We start from the raw sequence: 10,169 nt of genomic DNA on the forward strand, positions 1-10,169 counted from the left end.
GTACTAGCCAAGCTCGACAGCACTTAACTTCGGTCATATGACGGGAACCGGTGTTGCCACTGCCGCAAGGCCGTTGGTGTAAGGAGAAAAACTTGCCGCAGTTGGGCAGATGAGTCATCACTTCATCAGTCAGTTATCGCATTGGAATGATGCCACTGGTATGGACACTGAATCCCAGAATTCCTAGCTGCGGTGTGTTGTGCAACGCTTGTCCGTTAAGTGTGCATGATTGCCCGCTGATGAGGGAATGCCCCCTCAAATACCTCTCAATCGGCGTTCTTACGCAAAGTCTGGGAATATTTTCAGTGAAGATAGCAGAGTCTTATTTTGTTTGGTATGTGAAAGGGTGTTTCCGCCAAGAAAAAATATGATATCGTGCAGCTTATTAATACGAGAGGTTTAAGGACAAATCTAAGTTAAACCAGCAACTGATTAAAAGCAACGTTGGCGAACAATCGAGTTGTAGTGATAGATTTTTCAAAGCCTTGTGCTTAGTATTAGTGAGTTCCGACCTTCCGTTGCAGAAATTGAATGGTATGCAGCTTCGTGTACTTTTAGAAAAATACACAAGCAAAACTGTGCAGGACGAATCTACAGTGTCCAAAAGCTATTTGCCACAGTGTTTTAAAGTAGTAATTTTTAATATTCGGAATACACAGAAGCACGAAAACATATTAATTTCTTGTGACGAAACCACAGATGCATCGGGACTGTGCGTGTGTAGTGCTATAGCTGGTGCTATGAAAGCTGGAAGCAGATAATTTCTTGTTAATATACGAGTACTCGCCGAGTAAATCATTCCGCTGTTGCCAAATTTTTCAATGAGTCTTTAGGCTTTCTTATGGCCAGAGGGGACACGGTATGGCAGCGTATTGTCATTTCTCAGTGATGCTCCTCCATATATCGTTCAAGCGGGAACTGAATTAGAAGTTCTTTACCCCACATTAGTTCACCTGTCGTGCCTTCCTCACAGTTCACATCGCGCCGCTGAAACTGTCAGAAGTCGATATAACGACGTGGATCTTTTTGTTTCTAGTGTAAAGAAAGCGTTTGTCACGTCACCAATTAGAATTAAAAATCCCGTAAACTCATTCCACATTTGGCTTTACCTCCTCAGACGGTTTTAACTCTGTGGGGTACGTGGTTACAGAGTGTATCATTACTACGCGGAACATTTTAATGAAGCGAGAAATGTTTTGAGTTGCATAAATGTAGAACATAGTTAGTACTGCCACGGCCCAAGAATGTTTTGCTAAAAACGGCATCCAAGAAAAGATACAGTACATCCGTAATCGTTTCCGCAAAGTATCTAATATTTTAAAGAAGCTGGAAGCTCAAGATAATTACTTGGAGCATTCACTTTCTCTAAGGGACGAAGCGTAGTGACAGTGTCATTAGAAACACACTGGGTTGCAAAACTTCATTTCGGGAAACTGAATTGCGTGATAGACAAAAATGTGGATTACAAAACACCGTGTCAAATTTTTAAAAACCTTACGGTGAAGAAACAAATATTGAAGAGGAATTCACCGAAGAAGAACTGTGATGCTTTTCTATGCACCTGTGGTGTCATGCCATTTCGAAGGAACATTTTCAACTGTTCAAATTATTCTTCACTGACAGACGCAGGAGTTGTACACAGAAAAATCTTAGACAACGCTCCTTGTGTACTGTAACAGCCTTCAACAAGCTAAGAGTTCTGTGAAACTATCATAATTACGGGTATTCATTTTTTGCTTATTTTGGTGCTTAGTTTCGCCGTTTTTCCTGCTTATTTGCTTGCTTGCTTTACTACACACATAAAAAAAAGTTTTGCGTCACCTAGGTTCCGAGATTTCTGGAACCTGTACAGAATATTGGAATAGAGATCAACATAAATATCATTTCCGCCCTTTTTATTTCTCATGAAAACCACACATTGCATGTTGTACCACCATACAGCGAAACCTTCAGAGGCGGTGGTCCAGATTGCTGTACACACTAGTACCTCTAATACCCAGCAGTACGTCTTCTTGCATTGATACATGCCTGTATTCGTCGTGGCATGCTATCCACAAGTTCATCAAGGCACTATTGGTCCAGATTGTCCCTCCCCTCGCCGGCCGGCGTGGCCGAGCTGTTCTAGGCGCTTCAGTCTGGAGGCGCGTGACCGCTAAAGTCAATGGTTCGAATCCTGCCTCGGGCATGGATGTGTGTGATGTCCTTTGGTTAGTTAGGTTTAAGTAGTTCTAAGTTCTAGGGGACTGATGACCTCAGATGTTAAGTCCAATAGTGCTCAGAGCCATTTGAACCATTGGTCCCTCTCCTCAACGGCGATTCTGCGTAGATCCCTCAGAGTGGTTGGTGGGCCCTTTTCAAAAATGTTCAAATGTGTGTGAAATATTATGGGACTTAACTGCTAAGGTCATCAGTCCCTAAGCTTACACACTACTTAACCTAAATCACACTAAGGACAAACACACACACCCATGCCAGAGGGAGGACTCGAACCTCCGCCGGAACCAGCCGCACAGTCCATGACTGCAGCGCCTCAGACCGCTCGGCTAATCCCGAGGTCGGGCCCTTTTCAATCTATCCCAAGCATGTTCGATAGGGTTCATGTCTAGAGAACATGCTGGCCACTCTAGTTGAGCGATGTCGTTATCCTGAAGGAAGTCATTCACAAGATGTGCACGATGGGGGCGCCTATTGTCGTCAATGAAGATGAATGCCTCGCCAGTATGCTGCTGATATGGTTGCACTATCGGTCGGAGGATGGCATTCACGTATCGTACAGCCGTTACGGTGCCTTCCATGACCACCAGCGGCGTACGTCGGCCCCACATAATGCCTACCCAAAACAGCAGGGAACGTCCACCTTGCTGCACTGGCTGGACAGTTTGTATCTAAGGCGTTCAGCCTGACCGGGTTGTCTCCAAACACGTCTCCGATGACTGTCTGGTTGAACGCATATGCGACACTCATCGGTGAAGAGAACGTGATGCCTATCCTAACCGGTGCATTCGGCATGTTGTTGGGCCCATCTGTACCGCGCTGCATGGTGTCGTGGTTGCAAAGATGGACCTCGTCATGGACGTAGGGAGGTAAGATGCGCATCATGCAGCCTACTGCGCACAATTCGAGTCGTAACACGACGTTCTGCAGCTGCACGAAAAGCATTATTCAACATAGTGGCGTTGCTGTCAGGGATCCTCCGAGGTAGCGGTCACCCACTGCATTAGTGGCCCTTGGGCGGGGTGAGCAAGGCATGTCATCGACAGTGCCTGTCTCTCTGTACCTCCTCCATGTCCGAACAACATCGCTTTGGTTCACTCCGAGGCGCCTTGACACTTCCCTTGTTGAGAGCCCTTCCTGACACAAAGGAACAATGCGGACGTGATCGGACCGCGGTATTGAACAACAGACAAACGAGCCGTGTACCCCCTTCCTGGTGGAATGACTGGAACTGATCGGCTGTCGGACCACTTCCGTCTAATAGGCGCTGCTCATGCATGGTTGTTTACATCTTTGGGCGGGATTAGTGATATCTCTGAACAATCAAAGGGACTGTGTCTGTGATACAATATATACAGTCAACGTCTAGCTTCAGGAGTTCTAGGAACCGGGATGATGCAAAACTTTTTTTGATGTGTGTATTGTATTGTACTTAGAAATCAGGGCTTTAGTCGTAATAATCGAGCATATAAAGTGTCCCAAGATTGTACAACAGACTAACGACAACCGGGCAGGCGTGAAGTGGCGTGCTTCTGTTCGTTCATGTTACGTAACTCTGCTGTCTTCACCTCTGGTGGAGCGACCACCCAGTCACTAGATATGCAGTGCAACCCGACAATGCTGGTGAGCCCCAGTTCACAGGGCGTTACCGTAAACGTCGTCCCACTTGAATGCAACGGTTCGCGAGAAAGAAACCTTGTCAGTTCTCACCGAGTGTAAAGCAGCAAGGTGAGAAACATCGTGCTTCCCAGTGCAATTTTGTTTGTGAGTAAATAAATAGCGTCCACTGCCAACCGGGGAACCAATTTTCCAACGTCATGGCAGTGGTTGTTAGGCCGCATTAATCTTCTACTGAGCTTTTACTCACTTTAGCATGGACAAAAACACTGATCACCAATGCAAAAAAGCTCGCAGCACTGGATGTCTCAAACATTTAGGTTCAATACTTGCAACAAGCGGGGGCGGGGACTACTCAAGAGGATGTCGTTACCAGGAGAAAGAAAACTGGCGTCCTACGGATAGGAGCGTGGAATGTCAGATCCCTTAATCGGGCAGGTAGGTTAGAAAATTTAAAAAGGGAAATGGATAGGTTAAAGTTAGATATAGTGGGAATTAGTGCAGTTCAGTGGCAGGAGGAACAAGACTTCTGGTCAAGTGACTACAGGGTTATAAACACAAAATCAAATAGCGGTAATGCAGGAGTAGGTTTAATAATGAATAGGAAAATAGGAATGCGGGTAAGCTACTACAAACAGCATAGTGAACGCATTATTGTGGCCAAGATAGATACGAAGCCCATGCCTACTACAGTAGTACAAGTTTATATGCCAACTAGCTCTGCAGATGACGAAGAAATTGAAGAAATGTATGATGAAATAAAAGAAATTATTCAGATAGTGAAGGGTGACGAAAATTTAATAGTCATGGGTGACTGGAATTCGGTAGTAGGAAAAGGGAGAGAAGGAAACGTAGTAGGTGAATATGGACTGGGGCTAAGAAATGAAAGAGGAAGCCGCCTGGTAGAATTTTACACAGAGCACAGCTTAATCATAGCTAACACTTGGTTCAAGAATCATAAAAGAAGGCTGTATACATGGAAGAAGCCTGGAGATACTGACAGGTTTCAGATAAATTATATAATGGTAAGACAGAGATTTAGGAACCAGGTTTTAAATTGTAAGACATTTCCAGGGGCAGATGTGGACTCTGACCACAATCTATTGGTTATGAACTGTAGATTAAAATTGAAGAAACTGCAAAAAGGTGGGAATTTAAGGAGATGGGACCTGGATAAACTAAAAGAACCAGAAGTTGTACAGAGATACAGGGAGAGCATAAGGGAGCAATTGACAGGAATGGGGGAAATAAATACAGTAGAAGAAGAATGGGTAGCTTTGAGGGATGAAGTAGTGAAGGCAGCAGACGATCAAGTAGGTAAAAAGACGAGGGCTAGTACAAATCCTTGGGTAACAGAAGAAATACTGAATTTAATTGATGAAAGGAGAAAATATAAAAATGCAGTAAATGAAGCAGGCAAAAAGGAATACAGACGACTCAAAAATGAGATCGACAGGAAGTGCAAAATGGCTAAGCAGGGATGGCTAGAGGACAAATGTAAGGATGTAGAGGCTTGTCTCACTAGGAGTAAGATAGATACTGCCTACAGGAAAATTAAAGAGACCTTTGGAGATAAGAGAACCACTTGTATGAACATAAAGAGCTCAGATGGAAACCCAGTTCTAAGCAAAGAAGGGAAAGCAGAAAGGTGGAAGGAGTATATAGAGGGTCTATACAAGGGCGATATACTTGAGGACAAATTATGGAAATGGAAGAGGATGTAGATGAAGATGAAATGGGAGATACGATATTGCGTGAAGAGTTTGACAGAGCACTGAAAGACCTGAGTCGAAACAAGGCCCCCGGAGTAGACAACATTCCATTGGAACTACTGACGGTCTTGGGAGAGCCAGTCCTGACAAAACTCTACCATCTGGCGAGCAAGATGTATGAAACAGGCGAAATACCCTCAGACTTCAAGAAGAATATAATAATCCCAATCCCAAAGAAAGCAGGTGTTGACAGATGTGAAAATTACCGAACTATCAGTTTAATAAGACACAGCTGCAAAATACTAACGCGAATTTTTTACAGACGAATGGAAAAACTCGTAGAAGCCAACCTTGGGGAAGATCAGTTTGGATTCCGTAGAAATATTGGAACACGTGAGGCAATACTGACCTGACGACTTATCTTAGAAGAAAGATTAACGGAAGGCAAGCCTACGTTTCTAGCATTTAGAGAAAGCTTTTGACAATGTTGACTGGAATACTCTCTTTCAAATTCTAATGGTGGCAGGGGAAAATTACAGGGAGCGAAAGGCTATCTACAATTTGTACAGAAACCAGACGGCAGTTATAAGAGTCGAGGGACATGAAAGGGAAGCAGTGGTTGGGAAGGGAGTGAGACAGGGTTGTAGTCTCTCCCCGATGTTATTCAATCTGTATATTGAGCAAGCAGTGAAGGAAACAAAAGAAAAATTCGGAGTAGGTATTAAAATCCATGGAGAAGAAATAAAAACTTTGAGGTTCGCCGATGACATCGTAACTCTGTCAGAGACAGCAAAGGACTTGGAAGAGCAGTTGAACGGAATGAATAGTGTCTTGAAAGGAGGATATAAGATGAACATCAACAAAAGCAAAACGAGGATAATGGAATGTAGTCGAATTAAGTCGAGTGATGTCGAGGGAATTAGATTAGGAAATGAGACACTTAAAGTAGTAAAGGAGTTTTGCTATTTGGGGAGCAAAATAACTGATGATGGTCGAAGTAGAGAGGATATAAGATGTAGACTGGCAATGGCAAGAAAAGCGTTTCTGAAGAAGAGAAATTTGTTAACATCGAGTATAGATTTAAGTGTCAGGAAGTCATTTCTGAAAGTATTTGTATGGAGTGAAACAGGGACGATAAATAGTTTGGACAAGAAGAGAATAGAAGCTTTCGAAATGTGGTGCTACAGAAGAATGCTGAAGATTAGATGGGTAGATCAGATAACTAATGAGGAAGTACTGAATAGGATTGGGGAGAAGAGAAGTTTGTGGCACAGCTTGACCAGAAGAAGGGATCGGTTGGTAGGACATGTTCTGAGGCATCAAGGGATCACCAATTTAGTATTGGAGGGCAGCGTGGAGGGTAAAAATCGTAGAGGGAGACCAAGAGATGACTACACTAAGCAGATTCAGAAGGATGTAGGTTACAGCAGGTAATGGAAGATGAAGAAGCTTGCACAGGATAGAGTGGCACGGAGAGCTGCATCAAACCAGTCTCAGGACTGAAGACCTTAACAACAACAACAACAACTTGCAACAAATTATTTAGCTGCATCAAACCAGTCTCAGGACTGAAGACCATAACAACAACAACAACTTGCAACAAATTATGTAAGTTGTAAGAAATTACATCCCAGCCTAAAGATGGTTAAGTTCGGAGGAGCTATTAAACCTTTAATTACCACTGCTTTAAAAATTTTGTGACAAAGTTATTTTATTTTTATTTTTCGAGTGTAGTGGAGTTTTATGAACGCAAGGAAGTATTTATTGAATTGATTTCCATTTATTTAAAAAAATATTGAATGTTGCTGTCAAGCAATCAGATCCTCCCGGTGCCTCAGATATTACGATGGCTATTCGGAAAATAAAGAAAGACCCGTTGCGAAATGGAAACCACAGTGAAAATCTAAACTATTTTATTTGCAGCAGTTAGCTACACCTTCCAGCTACTTCTCTATATAGTCGCCTTTCCGACTTAAGACATCTGTCGTAGCGCTGTACCAACTTCCCCGCCGCGCGGAGTGGCCGCGTGGTTAGAGGCGCCATGTCACGGATTGCGCGGCCCCTCCCGCCGGAGGTTAGAGTCCTCTCTCGAGCATGGGTGTGTGTGTTGTTCTTAGCATAAGTAAGGTTACGTTAGTTTAAATAGTGTGTAATAGGGACCGATGACCTCAGAAGTTTTAATCGCATTTATTATTGTTATAATACCGCCAACCGGTTTCAACCCGACGTAGGGGTCATCTTCTGGGCGTTTACACCATTGGTCGACTGCTGGTGGTGTCATTCCTGTCTACATAACGGCAGGAAACGATGACAGTAAACGCTCAGAAGATGACCCCTACGTCGGGTTGAAACCGGTTGGCGGTATTATAACAATAATAAATGCGATTAAGACTGTTCTTGAATTATTAATTAATCATACTAATCGCTGCTTCTCCCCACAATCATGTTGTCCAAAAATCAGCAGTTTGGTCCCTTAGGAATTCACACACACACATACCAACTTCCCAATACCGTCGTCATAGAAGGCAGCCCGCTGTCAATTTTCTATGCTGGACGGCAGCTCGTTGTCTGTGCCAGAATCTTTCTCTTCATACCCAGCGGCTCTTCTCAGCAGAGACGAAAAAGAGAGGAGCCAAGTCCGGGCTGTATGGTGGCTGATCAGACACTTCCCATCGAAAACGCTGCAGGAGCGTCCTCATTACCTCTGCAGAACTTGGCCGAGAACTGTCATGGCCGGTCGCTATGGCCGAGCGATTCTAGGCGCTTCTGTCCGGAACCGCGCTCCTGCTACGGTCGCAGGTTCGAATCCTGCCTCGGGCATGGATGTGTGTGACGTCCTTAGGTTAGTTAGGTTTCAGTAGTTCTAAGTCTAGGGGACCGATGACCTCAGATGTTATGTTCCATAGTACTTAGAGACATTTTTTGAACCGTCATGAAGGAGGAACTGCACGACAGTTACGTTATGTAGAGTTGCATGAAATTAGGCGAAATCTCTCGGCAGTCACCCATACTTGGCGAGAGATACCGTTTCCTAGGCATCCTTACGCGCTCACTGTGCGTTTAGAAGTGAGATGAGCGAAGTGACGCTGTCTACGGGGACACCAGAGACACTGTCCAACTCATCTGTGTAAAGCTTCATCGGATTGTCACTGTGGTTTCCATTTGGCGAACAATCATTACATACTTTCCCAGTAGCCCTCGTACTTTATTATTTATATAAATCAGTATAGATGTATGACATTCCCTTTTGGTTGGGCCGGCCAGAGTGGCCCAGCGGTTCTAGGCGCTACAGTCTGGTACTGCGCGACTGCTACGGTCGCAGGTTCGAATCCTGCCTTGGGCATGGAAGTGTGTGATGTCCTTAGGTTAGTTAGGTTTAAGTAGTTCTGAGTTCTAGGGGACTGATGACCTCAGAAGTTAAGTCCAATAGTGTTCAGAGCCATTTTTTAAACCCTTGTGGTAGGCACGAATTTACTTTTCCGTCTGAAGAATTCTCTCCGTTTAGAATGAAATGCTGTTTTGTATTTCCTAGAGCACAAAATCGAGGCTATATAGACATGCATCAGCCAACGGCCTTGCCGCAGTGGTAACACCGGTTCCCATCAGATCACCGAAGTTAAGTGCTGTTGCTCTTGGCTAACATTTGGATGGGTGACCGTCCGGTCTGCCGAGCGCTGTTGGCAAGTAGGGTGCATTCAACCCTTGTGACGCAAACTGAGGAGCTACTTGAACTAGACGTAACGGCTCCTGTCACGACAACTGACAACGGCGGGGAGAGCGGTGGACTGAGGATGACACAGCGGTCGGTCGGTACCTTTGGGCCTTCCAAGGGCTGTTCGGGCGGAGTTTACTAGAGTCCAAGCATTTATCACACGAAGGGAAACATAAATGTCGTCTACACGAAAATTAAAGAGACCGATGAAGAAAAGAGGATCAGCTGTATGAATATCAAGATTTCTGATGGCGAATCAGTGCTAAGCAAAGAAGGGAAACATGAAAGGAATATTATAGAACGGCTATACAAGGGAAATTAACTTCAAGACAAAATTATAGAAAAAGAAGAGGAAGTGGCTGAAGATGAGATGGGAGATATGATACAGGGGGAAGCATCTGATACGAACACTGAACGACCAAAGCAGAAAAACGACCCCTGGACTACACGGCACTCCCCAGAATTACAGAGATACTTAGGAAAGCCAACCATAACAAAACTTTTCCACCTGGTGTGCAAGATAGATCACACACGCGAAACAAGAGTTCAAGAAGAATATAATAATTCCAATTTCAAAGAAATCACCTGATGTCGGAAATGAATCTTATCGAACTATATAGTGACACGAATTATTTACAGAAAAATGGAAAAAGTGGTTGAAGCCTACCTGGAGGAAGACCGCTTCGCGTATTGAAGAAATGTAGGAACACGTGAGCCAATACTTATCTGCGACTTGCCTTAGGCCTTAGAAGTTAAAGAAAGGCGAACGTACGTTTATAGTGCAGTTTTAGATTAAGAGAAAGCTTCTGACTTCGTGAATTGGATTACATTCGTTCTAATTCTGAAGGCGTAAAACTACATGGAGAGAAAAGTTATCTACAACGTTTATAGGCTGCAGTTATAGGAGACGAGGG

General features: G+C 44.1%; 1 pseudogene; it reads left to right on the forward strand.

The window, feature by feature from the left end:
* The first annotated feature begins 9,108 nt into the window (after positions 1–9,108).
* Positions 9,109–9,226, forward strand: LOC124621211 (annotated as a pseudogene).
* Positions 9,227–10,169: the final 943 nt, after the last annotated feature.

Source organism: Schistocerca americana, chromosome 6, assembly GCF_021461395.2.
Source record: "Schistocerca americana isolate TAMUIC-IGC-003095 chromosome 6, iqSchAmer2.1, whole genome shotgun sequence".
Classification (NCBI taxonomy): domain Eukaryota; kingdom Metazoa; phylum Arthropoda; class Insecta; order Orthoptera; family Acrididae; genus Schistocerca; species Schistocerca americana.